The sequence below is a fragment of the Camelus bactrianus genome, chromosome 9 (genome assembly GCF_048773025.1).
Source record: "Camelus bactrianus isolate YW-2024 breed Bactrian camel chromosome 9, ASM4877302v1, whole genome shotgun sequence".
Lineage (NCBI taxonomy): Eukaryota > Metazoa > Chordata > Mammalia > Artiodactyla > Camelidae > Camelus > Camelus bactrianus.
The window spans coordinates 64110093-64132442 of record NC_133547.1 but is presented as its reverse complement, the minus strand read 5'-3'; the positions used below and the strand labels follow the sequence as shown (position 1 = coordinate 64132442).

The window sequence follows — 22350 nt, the reverse complement described above, 5'->3', positions numbered from 1 at the left end:
ACACTAGCTCGAGAGGACGCCCCCCCCCCCCGCCCAGGGTAAGCTTGGTGCACGTGCTGTACAAACCTGGATGCCGTGACCTGGATAGAGTCCGGCAGTCACTGTGAACTTCTGTCTACAAGGCCCTGAATTTGGAACACTGGATATTTGGAATTATTCAGACAGATGCACTGCTGTCACCACCACCCTGAGTCCTGCTCAGGAAGCCCTGTCTACGTGATGGGTGTTGTTTTTAGTGCATTAGAGGTAATACCTCCTTCAGTTGTCACAAAATCCCTATAGGGCAGACGCTGATCATGGGGCGATGTTCCAGTCATCACCCACTGCTGACCACAGATGACAAATAAGCAAGGAGGAGCACAGAGCAGTTCCTTTCCAGCAAGAAACAAGATTAGAACCCGGGCATTACCACCCCTGACAGGCCACCAGGCCAGTCCTTTCAATGAGCGGGGAAAAGCAAACACTCTGAAATAGGTAGGGATCTACTTCAGGAAGTATTAATCTTTCGTTATTAGTATTTTATCCTTTTAACTTCTTGAAAAGCTAACAAAACTGTAATGAAATTGGGAAAAGGGTGGGGGGTACAGCTCATTGGTAGAGTGTGTGCTTATTAGCACGCACGAGGTCCTGGGTCCTATCCCCAGTACCTCCGTTAAAAATACATATATAAGTAAATCTAATTACTACCCCCCCCCAAAAAAAACAAACAAAAAAAAAAAAGAAAAAAAAAAGAAATTGGGAAAGAGGATGTCTGCTGCTTGAGAAAGATTTCCATTTCCTAAATCTCAGCTGCTTTTTACCCTGCGAAGATCTCATTTTATTCATGCTTCCTGAACGCAGCCCAGCAGCGCGGACTGCTGGGATTTGTGCTCTGGCGGGAGATTGCAAACAGAACTTTTGTTTTGATCTCACCGCTTAGGTTAATGCATCATGATTCCTCCACAGGCTGTCTCCCAGGATGCTGTTACTCCACCGTCTGCTGGGGAAGAAGACGTCCCCATGAAAACAATTGAGATGCGGCAGTATTTACAAATCCTGAGTCAGATTTCCATCCTGTCCAACAGGATGAGAATTGGACCCATTATTTACACTAGTAAGCTGAGAATGACATCAAAAGCTCTCTTATGAACTGCAGGGGAGATAATGATTTAAGCGACTTTAATCTAGACACATGCTTTACAATGGAAATGTGCATCTGCTCCTTCTACAGAGCAGAAAAGAAACAGCACTGACTCTTACATTTAATGGACAGGATGCCTAACTCCAAGCCTTGTTTCTAAATATCCGAGGATCCCACATTGCTGTGGTTTCACTTAGAAATTCTGCCTGCACTGAACAAAGAAGATGCATATGAAAGTCCAGGGAGAGACAGAGCCCTGGGAAGTGGAAACACCCTGAAGGCCTGGAGTGGGAATGCAGCTTTCTTCACGCAGCCTGGAAAACAGATATGGTCTCCCTGCTCCTGGTCCTCCTTTTCTCCTAAGACACACCCGACCTTCTCGGAGGTCGACACACCCATACTGATCATTCTCACAGGAGCAGATGAGAGAAAAAGAGGCGAGGCTGCTCTGCAAAGGGAAGTCACTGTTACTGTTGACTGTCCTTGCCATGTCCCAGCATCTGGGGTTTTCCCAGCACGAGCGACGTGGTGTGGGAAGCATCTGAGCACTGGAACCAGAAAGGCAAGCAGTTAAGTCCTAGCCCCACTCTTCACTGTGGCTCCCCAGGCAAAGCAGGGGCTGAGCTGACTCTTCATTCTCTCATCTGTAAAATGGGTACACACTTCCTTCCTATCAATGTTAGTCTGCCCCACACCCTTTCTTCTATCTGAACAAAGCCCAATTCTCTGAACATACAAAATTTCCTTTAATTTAGCACTTTAAAAAATAATGGCTTTCTTGAGATATAATTCACCTCAAGTCCACCCTTTTAAAGTGCACACTCCAATGCTTTTCATAAATCTGCAAAGTTGTGCATCTATCCCTTGCTATCTAATTCTAGAACATTTTCATCACCCTCCCCTCCAATAGCAAACTCATAGCCATTAGCAGCTACTATATTTAGAAAACTTTGTCCCCATCAACATCCTGCTCTTCTTCACGATCTAAGAAATCTTCTCCCAAGACCACACCGAATTACTCCTGAACTTACAGTCAGCACCAAAGTGTCAGGCATTTGATGTACACCCCTCTAGGGCTTCCGGATTGACAGCTGAAATCTCCCCAGCCTTCCCAAATAGATGGAATGGCTGTGGAGAGCAAAGGCTGTGTTGCCTGCATTTTCCTTCCCCCGCCCCGGCCCTCAGCTCAGGCTCAACACACAAGTAGGCACCGGGTAGATGCCTGGCTTGTGACCGACTGGCCAATCACTGCTTCTTCCAGCACGGTTGTCATCTGCCTGCCTCTCTGAATGCCAGTGCCTCCACAAGCTGTCATGTTCCATGATTATTCTCCCAAAAGCATGTGCTGTTAATTTTTCATCTTAATGAACTGTCCAGTTGAGTTTAGCAACAGGAATAGTGATAGAAACACAATAAAAATGGCTTATGTCTTGCTATTGTCAGAAACCTCCCCACAACACCGGCACATAATTGAAATAAAATATCTCAGTGGCTACAAACATCGTTCATCAAGAATAAAGTGGGGTAAGTGCTATTTTAAAAATTCATACTAAAGGCCTTTATAAACAGGGATTATTGGAACGTTCCTCCAATTGGTATCTACTCAAGCATTTAAGTGCATGGCTATTATGCTCTGTGTTTGCTTGAGTGAAACCACTTTGGGTACCAAGCTACATGTCAGCCCCAATTTTCCAGAGTATTACAGATGCACATTCTTTCCTGGAGGGAGATGGGTCGGGCAAGCCAGAGCAGGCCCAAAAGGCCGTGTTAATGCACAGACGCACACGCAGGAGAGCCATTATGCAGCTGCCGGCATCCCCTGAGTGGAGTGCTCTGGGAACCCATGCCACTCAGATCTGAATGATGGCCCGGGAGGAGCTCAGAGTGAGCGAGGAGAGAGAAAATGAGGAACAGAGAGCAAGAGAGAGATCTGAAGAGTCTGAGAGACCCAGCAGCAGGGAGAAGCCGCGCTCCAGCCCTCTGCCCACACAATCTTCTAAGGCAGGCGACCAACCACTGTCCTCCTGTGGACCCGTGGGACGGACATTTGAGACTTAGGTATTGGCTTCGGTGTTCATTCAAGAAACAACTATTGAGCTACTCCCAGTGTGGACCACAGTGCTCCTGACGTGGCGGCCACAGGGGTGAGCGAGTCAGACCACGTCTCTGGACCTTGGGAAGGCTTAAACATCTCCTGGGAGAAACAAACAATTGAAAAATGTAAGCCATGAAAGGAAACAGACATGATGATGACTCCATGAAGGATAAGACAGAATAATGAAATAGCAAATAACAGAGCAGCAGGTGGGGCTTTACAGGTTATGACGTCAGGAAAGACCTCTGAGGGGGGACATTTAAGTGAGCCCTAAATGATGAGAAGGAGCTGGGCATGTGAGGGGATGGAGACAGAGGGAACAGAAAGCGCCAAGCCCCCAAGGGTGGAAGGAGCTGGGCGTGCTCAGGGGACAGGAGTGTCCCATGTGGCTGAGTGGACTGGATGGGGACAGAGAAGCAGGGAGTGACCAGGTCACGGAGGGCACTGGCAGCATCGTAAACGTCTGGGTTTTATTCTGATTAAGACGGGATGTCATTCAATAGTTTTGAGTAAGAATTATGGGCAACTGCAGGGAAGCCTTCATCTTACTCCACCTGCAGCAACTTACATCTAGACCTTCCTCCCTTCCATCTTTTTCCTTTCAACTCGACTTCTGACGCTGACCTTGCTTCCCACTGGCCTCCTCATCTGCAACCCCACCCTCCTTAATTCTCGCTCTGGGCAGCCATCCCAGCTCTACCTCCTGTCCAGCCCAAGCCCCTAGCCTCAACTTCTTTCTGGGTCTTCTGATAGCACCGGGAGAAGGGAACGGAGGAGTCCCATGATGGAAGAGGAGAAGGCCTCCTAGACACTCCTGGAAGCAGCATTCATCCTACAAAGCAATCAGCTGGGCTCTGTGGGAGACTTCACCTAAGGGGCAGCCAGCACACTCTGGGAGAGCACCGTTTGAGCGCAGAAACAGGATTAAAGTCTATCTTCTGAGTAGAAGTAACTTATGTTCTGTGTGTCTAGAGGTCCTTTTCTGTCCTGTTCCCCAAAGCATCTTGGTATTCAGCACAGCACTAAAGAGCCAATAAAGACACATTCAGTGTAAACAACGATGGAACAGATGACTTTGGTGTATTCATGCACAGACACGAGAAGGCAGAGATGCCCAGGGCCCATCAAGACATACAGAGATCCCCCAAGGAACCAAGGCACCAAGGGGTCAAGAACCCCAGCTGGAAGAGAGGATCCTTCTCAGCATCCTCAGATAAATGGAGACGGAGAAGGAAAACTGATGCAAGATGGAGTGTTAAGCATCGTGATGTGTTCAGGGATGCCTGGCAATCCGGTATCGATGGAGAGTTAACCAGGAAGATGGAATGGGGCTTCAGGAGATGAAGGGACTGGGGACTGGATCCTGTCAGTCTTAGGAGCCAGGCATAAGACCCTGCAATTTATCCTGCAAAGGACCACAAGCTTCTGAAGAGCATCAGATGGGGTGTTAGACCGAAGGAACCTGATACAATTTGGACTTAAGGAAAATCCTGTGCAGCTCAGTGGAGGAGGACTGGGGAAGAGATCCTGGAGCCAGACGTGCTCCCATGACCTTGGTCACCAGCCCCCAGGCCCTTCCCATGTGAGCATGGGCTGCTCCTGGGCACCAGGGGGTCCAGCTCAAACTTACAACAAGAGTGAAACTACGCCAGTGACAAAGGCTTCTTTTTTTTCTTTGCCCAAAGCAAGATGCAAATGGTTTAGGGGCTTTAACAGCTCTCATGGGTCCATTTTTCAAGACGAAATTCTGAAGAGAGATTGGGAGTGTCGAGAGGCCCAAAACAGTATCTGTTATGAATGGACATGTGATACTTCAGGAAACTCGCTCGACATGTATCCCTTGCCCTTGGGAGTATGTGGCCAAACTTTTGAACATTCTTTTTCATTAAAAAAAAAAGTTTAAGAACTGTTGCTACAGCAACCTAGCATCATTTCAAATGGTGCTTCGATTCTAAAATTCAGAGCCTCTTGAAAGGATGAACTCACTGGCCCCTGCACAATTTCCCTAAAGCTTCCACATGGAAGAGTCTGCCAGGTGTCTGGCTGTAGCCTTCCAGATCTTCAACAGACACAATTAATTGGCGGTGGATTTTAGCATGTCTTGTTACCTTTCCTTGTCTGAGCTCTCAAACTGCCTCGAGCTCGGAGTCCCGTACAGGGCACAGGGTAATTTGGGTTAGTAGCCTCCGGAGGAAATGGTGATTCTCTGGCTTAGGAATCACACGGGGCTGTTGGGGCTGATGGGCAATGGCCTGATTTTGTCCTGAAACATCCCCCTGGGAGCTGCTGAACCTTCCTGATGCACCCAACCTAAGGAGACAGGCAGACTTCGAAGGGGGTCAGGGGACCCTACCTCAATGGCATGTGAGTTCCACAAGGACAGGAAATGCAGTGGTCTTGGTCACAGGTGCAAGAGTGGACTCAGCGGCGTACGCAGCTGATAAACGTGTCTGATGTATGAGAATTACTGAGGGGCTGGGAAGTCGTTCCCTAGAGATTCCAGCCCACCGCTCTCAGGTTCACCCACTTGCCCCAGCAGAGATACACCTATCACCCCACGGATACTGAGTACCCAGACTGCAAAGAGCATGCACATGTCTTGATACAAAGCATGAAAGAATGTCCCAGGGTCTTTCATCAATTATTTGGTGAGTGAATGAATGAATGAATACCTGAAAACGATCCTACTGGGCCAGAGCACCTGACTGCAAACCCGTATCACATTGTCCTCTTGGGTTACTTCCTGCCTGTCACAGTATTCAAAGTCCCCTTCCTATTGAGTACAAACTGCTCCCAGCCACGTAATGCACGGAGGAAATGCACAGGTAACTTAGCAGAGCTCGAGCACTTTGATCTTTAAAAGGAGGGAATCCTACACCAGCCTTTGAGATGCTGTGTTGACTCGGACAAGCAGAACAGAAAAGTCACACTGTCTAAATGGCTGGTTGTCGGAAATGAAGTGATTGGATTTCAGTGGGACTGTCCGTTCCCAGCCTGGACCACTGGGCCCAGGAGGCAAGTGTGCAGAGGGCAAGTTCACCTGCCTGAGACTCCTGTACGAGATGAGACAGGGAAAGATCGTTTCTCACAGACGAGCATCAGATGGGGATCAAGTGGCCCAAAGAGGGGGCCCTCCCTTCCGCCGTCTCCATCCTGGGGGTGGGAGTTTGCTGCTTCTGGCATCTCAGGAAAGCGGACACAGAGAGGAACGTGTTTTCGGTTTCAGCTACATCTTGGTTATCTTACTAAGTAAGTGCGGGGGAGAAAGAGGAAGCTCACCGAGGGGTCTGGGTACCTGACGTCTAAGCTGTACCTTGATTAGGCATTAAATTGGTACAACTGTTGCAAAATGGTTTAATACAATCAGTGCCTCTAGATGAAAGGGTTTATAAGAAATAACTACTATTTCTGCAGCTTTTCTGTAGGTATAAAATGTTTTAAATTTTAAAGAAAGTTTAAAATCAGAGAACAAGCAGCAGAAACAAGGGGAAAAACTAGTTTTCTTTTTTAGAGTCAAGGTTTAGAACAGTGTGTATGCAAGTGTTTACAGTTGGATACCATCTACGTTTGCAAATGTGGAGGAAGCGACTGCATGGAAGCCTGTGGTTGTGGCATCATAACTGCCTAGAAACTCTCCAGATGGTCACACAGAAACTGAAAACAGAAGTTGCCTCTAGGGAAGGAAATGGGGGGACTAGAAGATACGGACTGAAGGATACTTAATTCTCTGTAGCCCTTGTAAATGTCTTCTCTATTTAAAGATAAATGTATATATTACACGTTTATCTTTAAATAGAGAAGACAGTTGCATATTATGTGTATACACACATAAACAAAAACAAATCACCTAGTCAAAAATTTTGGCTCTAGAACCTCTGTACTGTTCCCATTGCTTGAAAACTCCTTCCTGATTGTCTCCTGGTAAATTCTGACTCATGCTTCATATCTAAACCCAAAGGTCACCTCCTCACTGAAGACGTCCCTGATTTCCTCTGTCAGAGTCAGTGCCTCTGCGTTCCCACAAACCCCTGGCGTTGCCTCCAAGAAACTCCATGCTGTGGTTATTGTCCGCTGGCCTGGCTCCATCACAAGAAGGGGTGCTCTCGGAAGACACGACTTTGATGTAACTGCTGTATTGACTGATGCATGTGCATTTGGCTCACTGTTGTATCGGCACCTAGTCCAAGGCCTGAAACGGGAACAGTGAACACATCCAGGATTCTCTTTTCCTCTCCCCATGGGATAGCTCTCGGTGTACACACCCAGCTGCTGTATTAGCCAGAAGCAGCGAGGTTTGTCTCCTTCAGAACCCACGTGGGGATTGAGGACGTGGCCATACCAAAAGAACTATAATATAACTGCCCTCCAACGTGGTTCACACTGGAAGGCAAGACACAGAAGAACTGGAAGAGACATACTGGAGGCACCACGGCACTGCACGGGAGTAGAGGCCCTGGCTCCACACATCGTTCATCCCCGTCTGAACCGCACTGTCCTCCTTATAAAAGAATCAGGACAACACACCGCAGTGCTGCTGGCGTCAGACAAGACAACAAACACAAAGCCCTAGGATGGTGTCTGCAGGCGGGCAGCTCACTGGGCGTCAGCTGTCATGGTTCTGATCAGGAGCAGTCTCTGCACCTCGTTCTCCATTTGCTGAACAAAGCAAGATCAGAGAAGTACAACCTCAGCTGAAGTTTTTGCTTTCATACCAATTCTGGCAAAGGCAAGACATTTACACTGCCTGGCACGGGAGAGATTCCTGTAACCCTTTGTGGATTGCATCAGCGACAGTCCCACTGTACACGGTGAAGACCTGCAAAGTAGTCAGCAAGTGAACTGAATGTCTGTTTATGAGTCTCAAGGCACCAGCTACAGACAGACAGTCGGCCTCTTTCTCCACAGTGGCCTACATCCCAAAATAGGAAATGTGCATTCACAGACAGACCCAGCAGGCAGGGGAGTGAGGAGGCAGGCTGCCAGCATTTCAGACTGTCAGGGACAAGGCAGAGCCTGGTGGAAGCTCCAGCACAGGTGAGCACCCCCCAACCCAGCGGCTTTCTGGGATTGAGTTTATGCAAATGAAAGATAATTGGGTGACCTGTGATGAGCAGCCCTGCTGAAGATCAGTCAGGAGGGTCTCAACGGGTGTACACATTTCATGAGTCTAAGAGCAAATACTTTCCACTTCAAGACATTTGCATCTGTGCCCCAGTGCCCTACTAAAAGCTCAGTGAGGTAGCAGGGCCAAGAAGCTCTGTCCCGTAGCTACTCAGGTCACCTCCCCGCCCCCGCTCTGAGGAGGTGTCTATGTAAGACAGATGTACCAGGAATGGAAGTTCAAGTGGATTTCCCTAGAAGTCAGCCGGACAGCCGATCCTGGAAGCCCAAACCACTTGGCCGTTATTTGTTAAAAGTCTTTCAATCTCCCGAACCCCCTCTTCTTCCCTCCCATTTGGATTCTGAGTGCTTTATACAGGGCTCTTTGACTGTGAGCTCCCTGAAGAAAGAAAGTGCCTTTCACCCTTGCCTCTACCCCGGCACGTCACAGGCACCTGTTCAAGAAACGCTGGCCCTGTGATCAGACTAGGGAGCGAGAATCTGAGTTTCAAGCTGAAGTTGTCGGTTAGTTTCATTTTGTTCTTCCAAAGCCTTACAGGATGATCATGAGCAAGTCCTTTCCTCCCTCTAGGCAAAAAAAGAAAAAAAAAAATTTCTCTGTCTAAAACAGGAAGATTATCCTGAAAGATCAAAGGACTGCTCCATCTGTATCATTCTGTGTGTGTGTGTGTGTGTGTGTGTGTGTGAGTGAAGGGTGCTACAAGCATTAGGATAGTTTAACTTCCTCTCCTTGGAATAAAAGCTACGTAGAACTCTTCAAAATAGGCCATCCTTAATTGCTAACTGGGAAAAAAAGAATCGAACCGTTTCCCTAGAAGAGAAATTAAATTGAAGTACTTTCTATTTAACTTCTGACTCTGCTTCATTGATACCTCACTCTAATTGTCCCTATTATCTAGAAAAAATGGAAATGTCAGCCACACATCCTGTTAAAGAATTCAAAGGGCCAATGAAATGGAGAGACCCATTTGGCTTCGCAGAAATGAGGTGATCATCATTCACCGGCATTTCCACCGGAGCGATGTGTTTCCTCTGCTGAGCCAGGCTTCAGAGCAAATGAGTGCAAAATATGTTAATGTGAGAGACGCCGGTCACACAGTTTCCAGATCGTGTCAGCACGGCTCTGCTTCCACTAAGAGTGCTGGCGTTCATTGGTTTATTCCCTTGACAAACACTGACCAGAATACGGGAGAAAGAGTTGGGGGGGGGCTCCCCAAATTTAAATTGTGTCCCAAGGCAGACCCACATTAAAATATGAGTATAAGACCCCTGGAAAATCGCCAAAGATGTACAAGTCCCAGTCACAGGGGCTGACCTTCCAAGTAACGAGGGCTCGTACGGGCTGCGGGAACAGTCTCCAGTCCCACCCGGAGGAAATGTGTTTTTTTTGTTCATAATGAGCCAGATTCTTTCATGGGGAAGACAAAAGAGAGGAGTGGTTAAAGAGAAAAGCTCTAGCTGAAGTCAGACTTAAAAGGATAAAAACGTCCAAGGATACAAGGCTGGCAATATGGCCACAGGCAAGTTACTCATCTTTTCTAAAACTCGGTTTTCTCATTTACAAAATCTTCGGTATTGCCAGCACCTATCACGTGAGGTTTTTGCAAAAATTAAGGGAGGTGATACCTCTAAAGACCTTGTGTGCCCGACATATCGCAAGCACTCAACACCTCTTAGCTGCCAGTGTTGGGACCCTTCTCTCAGGGGAAACAGTAGGCCCCTTTCCTCATCATCTATTCAAACTACGCTTAAAGTCTGGATTATATGTTTAATAAATATTAGTTGAGAATCTACTCTGGGCCAGATACAGTGCTTGCAACCAGGAGCCTGGTGGTCCCCAAGTAAGGCAACAATCAAGAACTTCCAGGTCTAGTTAGGAAGACAGGCAACTAAACACACAATGACAAGCCAGTGAGGGGATCACAGTCAACGGTGTAACCTCGTTGTCTAGGAGATACCCAGTCTTCAAGGATCAGAAAGAACTCCTCAGAGATAGTGAGGTCCAAGCTAAAGGTATAAAATGAGGAAGAGTTAGCTTGTGAGAAGAAGGAGATTACAGGGCTTTGAGGAAACAAAGGTTGTGCTTTATGGTAGATCGAAGAGTGGATGTGTTTAGTGAGGGCTGGGTGGGCAGACAGAGCGGCTGAGAGTGAGTCTGGACAGCAGAAGGGTGGCTCCATCAGTGCAGGGTCCTGGGAGCTTGTTAAGGAGTGCAGGTCTCCAACGCTGAAAGGGGTTAAGTAGCAAAGTAAGACAACATCTGGACTTAGGGGCACTGTTCAGGATGTGTATGGAAGATGGATCACCCTGGAGCTGACGGGGGTGGGCAGAGGGAGGCGGAGAAGTAACCCTGGAGGCAAAAGCAGCAAAATCTTGGAGAAAGAGGCAAGATCTGGCTCGCTTCTGGATGGTGGCAGTGGAGATAGAGAAATACAGATATCTCAGAGAGAACCAGAGAGTAAATCAACAGGAATCAACAGGAACCACCTGCTGTTGGAGGTAAGGGATTGGGAGGCATGTGGGATTCCTGCCACGTTTCTGATCTGAGTGAGTATCGATGTAATTGCTGAAACGTGGCACACAGAAGAGACAAAGTCAGGACTTGTATTTGGCCTCTGCATTTAAGGCACCTGGTAGACATTCACCTGTAGATGAACCACCACCACATGGAAGCTCCTCAGGTGTGGAAAGTCATGCTGGTAGAATTTATTCTTGAAATTTCTATCCGAATATTTGGATGTCCTATACAAATAGCTCGTTACCACTGAGTAGATAAAAGCGGTAAATGAATTCATAGAATCCTAAAACTTAAGAACTATTAACGACTGTGAGTCCAACCACCCTGGTGGCCCGGAAAGGAGCTCCCTCACCTAAGGGCACACAGGCAATCAGCACCAGAGCCGGGTCGTGGAGATGGAACCCTCCCCCTGGCTTATAGTCTAGTGCTCTGTCTTTTGAGATCTAAAAGGTCAGCCTCCTAGCGATCTCTTTTCCTTGTGGGATGTAAGCCAGCTTGTACATATTTAGAGAATTCTTTTCAAAAGAAAAGGGGAAAAAAAGCCAACATGGCAGTTGTCTTAGTCGGTTGGTCTTTTCAGCCAAGTTCTCACTAAGGAATTATAAGTCCCTTTAGTCCCTTCTTTCTCCCAGGAACTTTCTATAGCTGACAAAAACAAAAACCCAAATAACCCCCAAAACTATCATCATCCTTGTACGGGCACATAATAGGTGTTCCATAAAAAGACCCCAATAACAACAGTGAGTCATCACATTCCTCAAAGCCCAGGAAAGTCGGCCTACTTCCCTCTCAAATTCTCCTCTGGATTTAGTGAAGATTCAGACCAAGGCAGGTTTGTGCAACAGACCTGGAAGCCATCATTCCCATCTCCACAAATACAGTAACGTTTCAAACACTCAGTAATGTTGGTCCATCTTACCTTCTTCACCCATTGGATACTTGCTGCCAATTTCTATAACACAAAACTCCACCCATCTGATTGGTCATTCAACAAATCGCAACAGGAATGATCGTCACGGGGCCGCTGAGCCGAATATGCAGTGATTTCTGCAAAAAGTAAAAGGATCATTAGTAAGGTGGAGGTGACACGAATCAATACAGTGATACACTACTAGACCCTGGGGGTACACAGCTGCAGACAGATTTTTCTCTTACAAGATGATGGTCCAGGTGTAAAGGGAGAGACGTAAACAAATTATCCCAACTGTGTGCAAAGCGGGAAGAACTTGTCATGGATTTAGAGGCACCAGAGGATAGTCCAATTAACCATCTGTGCATCTGGTACTTTGATAACAAAGATAAAAGCCGCCATACATCCCACTTCTCACAAAGCTCTACGTACTTCACAGGCATGGGCTCCAGCACTAACAACGGACCTGTCGGGGAGACGTGATGTCTTAGAGCCAGTTGCTGATAGAACCCACATTTTATCGGCGCCCAAAGAAAATTCCTTCCCTCCTGAAGGGAGAAGCACTGAGCTGGAGCTGTCAAATCCTGGTGGAATGACAGGCTCAAGGGCAAAGAATGACAGCGGCGGCAGCAGTGATAGGAGATGTCATCCCCACGCTGGCAGAGCAGAGCACTGGGCTGACAGAGTGGCAATTCTTTATCAAGACTACATTCCTCTCCGCCCCCTCTGGAGACACCACGCTCCGGAGTTTCTGTGTGGGGGCTGTGTTCTGCCTGGATTCTGGTCTGATTCATCTTCCTATCTCCCCAAGTGTCTAACACTTTTCCTAGCCCAGAGCAGCTGCTCAATGTATATTTGCTGAATGAAAGAAGAGGAGATTATGGAGTGTCTGAACAGCTGTCGTCTTTAAAAACTGAGGCACCGAACCAAGGAAGGTGCCGCTGGCGTCGCTTCCCTGACACAACAGCACGAAGGAGTTCTTGAATGTCCTTCCTCTAGAGCTTCCACCTTCGAGGATCAGCTCAGGCTGCATAAAGAGCTTAAGCATCTTCTTACTCTGACTTCACTTACTAGCCTTCATTTCCCCTGGCAAAATCCACTTTTCCTTGCCTCATCTTGGTTCCACCTGACAGCTTCTCACTGACAATGCCTTTTCCAAAAAGATGACCCCAACAGCAACAAATGAAAAACTGGTCTGGAGAAGGGCTGAAGATGAACTTCAAATATACAGAAGTTGGTTCACAGCACCTTGATTTGGTGACTGTAGCAAGAGCAATAAAACTTTCCCACTGAGTGCTAGTTCCAGGATGTCAAGGACAGAGTAGCGTTGGGGTTATTCCCAGATGCACAGAGAGTCATGGGAAAAAAAAAGCCACAGGGGACAGTTCACGCAGCACATAAGTGACGAAGAAGGACCCATCTTTGCAACCACATCACATGTCGCAGCCAGTCTCCAAAAGCCTTCCCCCAGGGAATCACATGCCCAGATGTTCATGCCCTTGTGGGGTCTCCTTCCACATGAATCTGAGATGTCCCTGGGTAACCAACAAAACATAGCAGAAGTGACACCACATGGTTTCAGGAGCTGAGTCATGAAGACCTCTAGCCTGTCTTGTGTTCTTGGGAGGTTTGCTCTGGGGACAGTCAGCTGCCACATCTGAAGTCTAAAAGCTCTGGATCTACATGCTGCTAGGAAGTTCCAGCTGGCCGTGTCGAGAAGCTGCACAGACAGCGAGGGACATGCCCAGCCATCTCTAGCTGACCCAGGCATCCAAGCTGAGGAGCCAGACGGTGAAGGAAGATGCCATTTCGGACATCAACCCACTCAAACCTTCATGTGGCTCCAGCCACCTGGCTACACAGCACGAGAGACCCCATGTAACAACCACTCAGATGAGTTCACTCAACCCAACTGTACGAGGTAATGTTAAATAGTTGTTATAAAAGCCACTAAATTTGGGGGTGGTATGTTACCCAGAAATGGATAACCCCAACACCAAAAACAGGGGTGGAGCAGATATCTGTTGCAGTCCTCACCAATGTATTCTCTTTAAATGCATATAACCCCTCTGGGTATCTCGATCCCATCTGGGTATCTCGCTCCACCACTGAAAACTGTCAGACTCTCGGGCCAGGGTGCACAGCCCACTGTGCCTATGGTGGGACCCAAATCCAGCAGGGCAACTTCATGGCCTTGCTTCTCCTGTTTTTCTTGTCTAGTCTCCAATCAAATGTAGCCGTGGCCAGTATGTTTCTAAAAGTTTACTTCTCAAATCTATAAAATAGAACTGAACTCTCCCTTTGTCTTGCATTCTTTACCTCCCTGCAAAATGTCTCCTATAAAACTCCTTTCACCAAAAGCCTGAGCTGACAATTAAACGTTGTGGAAGGAAAGCAAAAATAAACGGGTGAATCGTCTATGAATTCTGATCACTGCAAACATTTGAGAAAGAGAGACTGCGGGTTCTGTGGAAAACGCTGGTGTACCATTACACACATTTCTTAGGAAAAAAGTGAACAGAAGAAATCTAAGTTGTTTTTGTGCTTTTAACAGAGTTGATGGGAAAAGAGAGGGTTCCTTGGGTCTAAGAGGGCCGGGTGGGTGTTCTGCAAATGTCCTCTTTCTGCACTAGTGTTCGGGGTTGGAATGTTCATTTTCCCTCTTCTCCCCCACATCTCATGACTCCCTGAGACCTGGAATTGTGTCTCCCCTTTTGAGACAGGCAAGTACAGCCCAGCACTGCTGTACCCACTCCTACCTCCTCTCAGGGCAGGTCCCCTTCATTTTCCGAGGGCTGTGTGCCTACACGGACCCTCTGCAAGTCCCGGCCCACTGCCCTCTCCCACCCCTGCCATCGCTGTGCTGGGCCACCCACAATACAGAGCCTCATACAGCACAGACACTCCAGGCCATATGCTAGCTCAGAGAGATTAAGAAGTCAGGCTGAAATGTGGGATGGAGAAAATAGTGGGTGGGCACATGAGTTTCAAGGATAAAACGCAGGGAAGGATGGGGATGCGAATGTGGCAGACTTCTTTTTGCTGAGCTCAGATTGGATGGAAGGCTTGGTACATGCAGGTCCATACCCTTCCCTCTGACCCACGAGCCATGCTGCCGTCCCTCTCTCAGGACCTCTGCTCCAAATCAAAGATACGGAGTCCGTGCGTGGGTCCTCTTCCAGAACGTGGAAGGCCAGGCACGTGCCAGGATCGTGGTCAACAGCACAGCGACAACAAAAAACCCAACACAGAGTGCTGTGGGGGAGGGGGAGGGCTGAAAGTACCTGTGACTTAGATTAAAACAGCCCCCACCCCATTTACTCCACCAGTGCACGCTTCAGGACCCTCAGGCCACTTACTGTGTGTACAGGTATGACACTGGGGTGATGGGTCAAAAAAGAAAGAATTGTTACTGAGTGGAGGAGGGCTGCCCAAGGAGAGAGCGACAGCTCCACGTTACAGATGAAGAAACAGGCTAAGTGGCCCAAATGCACAGAGCAAGGGAGCAGCATGCTGAATCCCTGAAAAACCCACTCCTTTCCAGCCAGCTTTTAAGAACCCACAACGAAACCCACTTCCCAGGGTAAATCATGCCTATTCCTCTGGGATGTACTCAGAGATAATTTTTGGTAAAACAACCCAATAGAGAATTCGAGATATTTTGGTATGGAGCTGACTGATACAAACTCAGATTAAATATATTACTGTTCAATAAACAAATGAAATAGCAGGTTTCTGAAACTTTTATTGGGCAAAGAAGCCAAGCAAAGGCCACGCACTTGTCTGTTGGCCTAGGAATACCGGGTTGTTTCACTGGTGCTGCCGTGTTTTTCTGCTCTGCAGGCAGGAGGAGGGGCAGCGCCCAGGCAGTAGCACCTGGGTGCCCTGCAGACGGGGCTTCCTCCTTCTATGGGTGTCACATGTTCCTGACATTGTTGAAGAGATGAGTAAACCCTATTAATACTCACCACTGGGTGTTCTTCTTCCCTGTTATCACCAAAGTTCCAAAACCATGTGGTGAAGCATATTTTGTAAGTTAGGTCTGTAGATTATGATTTAAGAAAAAAAAAATAAAGGAAGCAGTAAGCTACTAAACATGAGGGAACAGGACTTAAAATCTAGGCTTTGCCTCTTCTGAGCTAGTTTGACTTTGGCAAGAACTCTCTGAGCCTCAGTTTCCTCACTATAAAATGGGGACAGTAATAACCCTTTTGTGGGGTTGCTGTGAGAAATAAATGCAATGATAATAAATGTAACACCTCACTTCGAGTAGGCACTCAATCAGAATTAGCAACTGTGATTATGAAAAGTTATAGACAGTGCTTCTTCAACTGTGCATGATTAAAAAAATTGGTTTTCCCTTTCATTGTATATTTACTACTATCCACAAAGCCACAAAGTAGATGGATAAGAATTTATATATTGATGAACATCCATATATTTGTATATATCAACACACACTCATGGAATATGTAATTAATATTAATCCATAAGCATTTTCCACATCATTCTTCTTCAGGTGAGGAAACTGAGTCTTCGAGAAGTTTAGGGATTTCCCTCAAAGTTCAACAGCTCAGCACAGATCTCTGTTCCCAGAAGACGTCCGGGCTGCCAGCTGCTCACAGCTCACAGTGCCCTGCAAAATCTCCAGGGCTGGCTGCTCACAGCCCATGCAGGGACAACGCCCAAAGTCTGGCTGTAATTACAAGAAAACATCCATAAAGAGCTCCTGGGCTCCAAATGGATTTGACACAGTGGCCCTTTAAATCAAACTCTTCACACGATTATCTTTATTTCTCTTTAGTAGTTTTTCTAAGTAAGCCATGCCTTTAGAGCCACCTAATACAAAGTGACAACCTTCACCGTCTTCCAAAGCGCCGACGGACCAGCGTAGAGAGGGTCCATTGTCACCATGGTAATTACGGCACAATACCTGATGGCCAATGGACAGTCAGGAGGCGCAGGCAGCAGCTGAATCCGGCATTGTCCGGGCCCCATAAAAAGATTAGAAGCCCTGAAAAGCCGGGGAGCGGGATCTCACAGCTCTTTCGCTGGGCCCTGAAAGGCCCATTGTGCTGTCACCATAAATTCTGGGTTCCCCGGGCACTTGACAACTGAAGCCGGGGACAATAGAATTCTTGTGTCCAACAAAACACTCCTTGTCCAGTGTCAGTCTTATCAGCCGCATTTACAAATGTCTTTCGTTGTACCCAAATAATTCCCTATTAGAAGGGCTATTGGGAGCAGAACTAAATAAATATTCACAGCCTTTGTAATATCTTTGGGAAATGAATAAACAAACAGTCATCTAGCATATGAGCAAGCCTCCTGCTACTCTACATTTTACCCCTCTTTCTCGCCCAAATGACAGTTTCACTTTCTCCCCTTTAACGCATTAGCAACTGCAATGCTGGGGCTCCGGTTTCGTCTGCCACCCACCACACACCCCCAAAATGTATAGACCTGGTGCCTTTACATTCCCTGTTCTTTTAATTAATCTTCCCAACAGTGCTGGGCGGGGCTGGTTTTACTCTGTTCCTACCTCCTAAAAGTGAAGGGAATTAGACCTCGGAGAAGTTAACTAACTTGCCCAAGATAACAAAGCTCAGCAGCAGCAGAGTGGGAATTCAGATCTAGATTCCCCTTGCTCCTGAGCATCTGCCTCCCCACTTTGCCGCGATTTCTCTACTGAATAAAAAGGGAATACGACGTCAGACAAAGGGGGGGCACGCTAAACACACCCGCTATCAAGGTCACACGTCTACACGAGTCTGCTTATACTGTTACACAACCCAGGGACACTTAGAAGAGAAGGAAAACGAAAAGCCTTTCTCCAAGAGAGTGTATTTTATTTTTGCCCTAAAATATCAGCAATTTTACTTTTTAAGTTTCTTGGGGGTAGTGAGGAGGTGACAGACAAACAAACATAAATACAACCCAGCATCAGGAGAGTTTAGGGGAGTCCACTGGGTCAGCTGGTAAAGTTTTAGGAAGAACTGCTGGGGCTTGGCCTGTTGGAGGAACGGGTAAATGTAAAACAGAGAACTACCATAAAACTGTATCTTTAAAATGTTAAAACAGTGAAAAATCTACTGCCTTCTTATCTACCTGATGTCAAATGACAGGTCAAATCTGTAATTTTTCTAAGGACTCTAATAATGCTCTCACTTGGCTCAAATTACTCAGCCTTGATAAAAGCAATGTGGAGCTGTTCCATGTGTTTTCTAAAATAGTTAAGGTCAGGAAAATAGACTTACCGTTTTGTAAACCATTGGCTATTAACAAGACTGGGTAACCAACAGGTACTTCCTGAGTGACTGACAGTAAATCCATGTGTTTGTACAAGTACCGAGTTTGAAGGAGTATGACTGGTATTTCTCAAATACTTCCAGTGTCAGGTGAAGCCTTTCACCATCTTTGAGGATTTAGGGGCCTGAGTATTGTCCCGTTCACATGATGCTCACACTTTCAGGAGCTGGGTGTTACACAGCTTCATCCAAACAGGCTAAGACGACTCCTAACACTGACTGAGAGTCTGTACTGTGCCAGGTTAAGTACTTTCCTACAACACATAATTTAATTCTGTAACAATCCTAAACATGAAGTCTTATCATTTTATTTCATAACTAGGAAACTGAGGCACAGAAAGTTTGACTGAAGTTCCCTTATTTACGAAGCCACTAAACAATGAAGCCAGGGTTTGGACACAAGCAGTTTGCATCTGCAGCAGTTCACACAGCAGCTGTGCTTAACTGCGTTCTCCAGACATAAATCAGGCCACTGACGCAGGGAAGTAGCCCAATGATCTAAAAAGTGATTAAGGACCGCGTTGCTTATCCAGGCTACTGAACTATCCAGAGAGACAGAGCGAGGGCAGACACTGATGGAGCACCACCCCTACACAAAATGATGGACGGAAAAGACACTGACCATGACCCAAGGCCCGAGGCAGTATCTCTAACAGTGTTTCACGTCTGAGGAACTTCCATACAACCAGGAAAGCCACTTGTTTGTGAACCTCCATATTCACAACGTCAGAAGTACTGACACACACACTGCTGAGTTTCTCCTTTGTGCTAGAAATAGTCACAGCCTCCTACTACCTTCTCATGGTAACCAGAGTAAACTGCGCTGTCCGTAGTAATGGGACTGATCTATGACATAATAGGAGAGGGTTCTTCTCTGAGGCCACTAGGCTCAGAAAGAAACAAAATGAGGCTTCTCAAAATTAAGAGGGACGGTCCTCTGGTAGTGTAAAATTAAGAACAAGAAAATGCCCTTTTGTTATTTACCTCTTCTTGGACATCCACTCTGAAGACACAAGCTGTGCAAAGTCTACCTGCCTGCACGCTCCGCAAGGGCGAGGGGCACGAGGGTCTTCCTGCCTCCTGCACGTCGGGCGGGCAGAGGCACACGCTGGTGCTCCCGGAGAACTTCGGAGCAAATGACCAGCCAAGAAACAAGTGAGCGCCTAACACCCGCGTCCCACCTGTGGACAGGCGCCGCTGAAGGCCCACTGTGGGCGGTGACTTGTAATTTTCTTCAGGCACAACCATGAATTTGGCCACAGAGAGGCTGGTGTGAGCCGGCAGGCGAGTTCAGCGGGAACCCTACCTCCTCACCGCACCTCACTAACTACACAGGGTCCACGCAGGGTCAGGAGGGGACGCAGGCCATGGAAACGGCTCAGCTACACTTCGCTGCACTTTATTGGTGGAATAACAGCCTTCACTTGTGTGCACCGATTTTGACATTCTTGAAGATCTTGGGAAAAATCACATGCCAATATCAAGAATCTAATATTCTCGTGGGAAGCTTTATCCCCCAGGACTCCCCTGCTCAGGCACACACACACCATCAAAAGCCCATTTCTTTCTTTTCGTCTTTTAAAAAATTCTTCAGATGGTTCCAAGTGAAGCCCACTTGTAATAATTTCATAGATAAGAACTGAAAATTAAGAGAAGAATGGCACTGCTAGCAGTTTTGTAGAGTTGGGTCATCTTACTAAATGCACCTGATCATTGTGTGGAAGTGACAGGCAAATGGTCCTATTTGCACTTAAATCAGAGGCTCCATAAGGCCTTCCACTTATTAAGTCTCTCTCTTACAGCTTCAGCCCAGAAAACCAGGCTGCATTTTGAAGCAGGTTTTCCTTATGCCTTCTGGGCTTTGATATCTGCAGCCATCCCATAGTGTAATTGTGTTAAGTTACACACACACACGTACTATTCACGTGTTGATTGCTTATTGCTTAAAATATTTAAACCACATTCCTTATCCAGCAACTTATAAAATGACTTTTGACACTGGGGACTATGGTGGATTTGATGATCAATAAGTTTTTTTTTTTCCTATTCTGAGTCTACAAAACCTGTAACTAGAATAATCCGTTCTCTGGCTAAAAGCAGTCCAACCCCCTCCAGCAGAGCTCTGAGCACCCTTGGGAAACTACTGCGCGAGAAGACCTCTAGGCTCCTTCCCCTCTCTGAAAGTCAACGTGAGTCTGGAGGGGAGACCTGGTACCAGGATGAAGCCATCTATAAGAGGACACTGCATGTGCAGTGAAGACCGTGAGGGCAAGGGAGGTCTCCCTTTAGCTCCTGGGGTGACGTGTAAACACAGCCAGGTTCCACAGTCCCTGACGAGATGGGCTCGTCACCACGGGGAAAGCCAGGAGACCCCGTCCAGGAGCCAGACCAAGTGGGCCTGTCACCCAGCGAGCAGGGGCAGAGCAGGAGCCAAGCTGTGGCTTAGACAGGACCTGGCAGGAAGGGCAGCCCCTGCTGGGCTGTGCATTCTGAGTCCAGCCTGTTCCCAACTGGGGCTCTACTCACCAGCTCCTTAATTCAGGACTGGTTTCTCGGCTGTGAAATGGGCATCACAACACCCCACAGAGCCCCGCAGGGGCGAGGACACGTGAGCTGACACGTGCAGATTACCCCGTTGCTTCTGGTACAAACAGCTCACTAAGCATTAGTCGATGTCATCATGATAAAAAATTTGTCACAGACATACAAAAAGCTAGGGCAATGCCTGACACAATAGGGATCCGACAAATTACTACCGTTAATGTATTGGCCTTCAATGGCAATGAGTCAGGAAGCGGAGCAGTACCTTCTCAATTATCTTTCAATCCTGATCTCAGCAAAGGCAATGTTCCCATTTGCAGCAGTTCCTCAACAAATCTCTCTTTTAACAGAAAAGGCAGCCTCAGATTCAGAGTAGATTCAATTGTATTGTTTCCTTTTGATTTTATTTCCTTTGGGGGCTACCTTCTATTTATGACAAGAAAGTACTAGCCTGCCATCAATTATAATGATAGAATTACCTTCAAAAATATTTCACAGAAGCAGAATGACTCAAAAGAAAATATTATCAATAATAGTGTGGGCGGTACCCAGGTATTGGGAAGACACACACGAATGACTGAAGGGTGGCGGGCACTGGTCCATCACGCTGCAATTACTGTGCAGAAAAAGAGACCGAGGCTCAGTGTGGGGAGCGGGTGAGGAGCCGGGCCCACGAGGTCCTGCCTCTGGCACCCCACGGTTTCTCGGCAGGATCCTCATCAACACCCTGTATGAGATCAGGTGTGTGAGGGGACTGCGAGCCAAGGCCGTGGTTTAAAGGGCAGAGACAGTTACAGGGAGAGACAACTGTCAGTCCCCACCTGCTGGCGGAGGTGGGAGCAGAGTCTAAGAACTCTCCAGGAATCTAGGTCTTCCGGGAGCAGAAACTAGGTTGAAGCTCACTGGGCACAGAATCCACCCTGTCTCTCTCTCTACAATTCATCATGCATTTTATGCACACTTCACTTTACCCCAAAGGGAGTTTAAGGCTGCCTGCAACGATGCATACAGCATAGAAGCATATAGTATGGCTTTACATGATAGAAGTGAGAAAAGAAGAAATGACAGCATAAAATGATTTGAATGCAGGTTCACAGGCAGAGCTCTGGCTAAGAAGTCCAACACTTGCTGGGGCAGCGTCCCACAAAGGGACGGGAAAACACGATCAGGTGCAGGACAACGTGCCCATGGAGGGAGAACAGGTCCTCAGTTAGATCACAGCCATTCCAGATACTGATGCCAGACAGTTATTTTTCCCATTGGTTCTCGCGGAGATGACCCTGCCTTAGGCAAGGAGCAATATCCTCTGAGTAAACATAATGGAACTAGAGTTATTTGACAGCTTAGAGCAGCACCAGCACAGGGAGGACAGTCAGAGCCTCCGCAGGTGAGGGAAGGGGTCAGGGGAGGATGCAGGCAGCATCTTTCTCGCAGGAGGATGTAAGAGCCAGTCCGTCCTCCACGTGCTGCTACATGCTCACCCTGCACCATGAGTCTGCGCGTGTCCCTCCTAGTTCCAGAGCATTGAAGGTCTCCCTGGGTTGGCCTCTTCGGTTTTTAACAACAACCCAGCCTACTTCTTTCTAGGTGCTGTGCTTACGTGGGTCATCACATTACCTTGAGAGTGGAAAAATGGAAAACAGAGGATGAGTAATGTACCCCAGCTGCTCAGCTCCTAAGACTTCCAAATGGCAACCTGACTCCAGGGCTTCTGTCCTCGGCACCTGCCCCTCCCCC

The 22350-nt window shown here is 47.4% G+C and overlaps 1 protein-coding gene across 1 annotated transcript in view; it reads right to left on the bottom strand.

The window, feature by feature from the left end:
* Positions 1-22350, bottom strand: part of CDH11 (cadherin 11) — a 141764-nt gene that overhangs the window by 71021 nt on the left and 48393 nt on the right. Inside the window, exon 2 of the mRNA XM_074370644.1 lies at positions 11774-11901. The gene's annotated coding sequence lies outside the window, so the exon portion shown is untranslated. The remainder of the gene's footprint in view (positions 1-11773; positions 11902-22350) is intronic.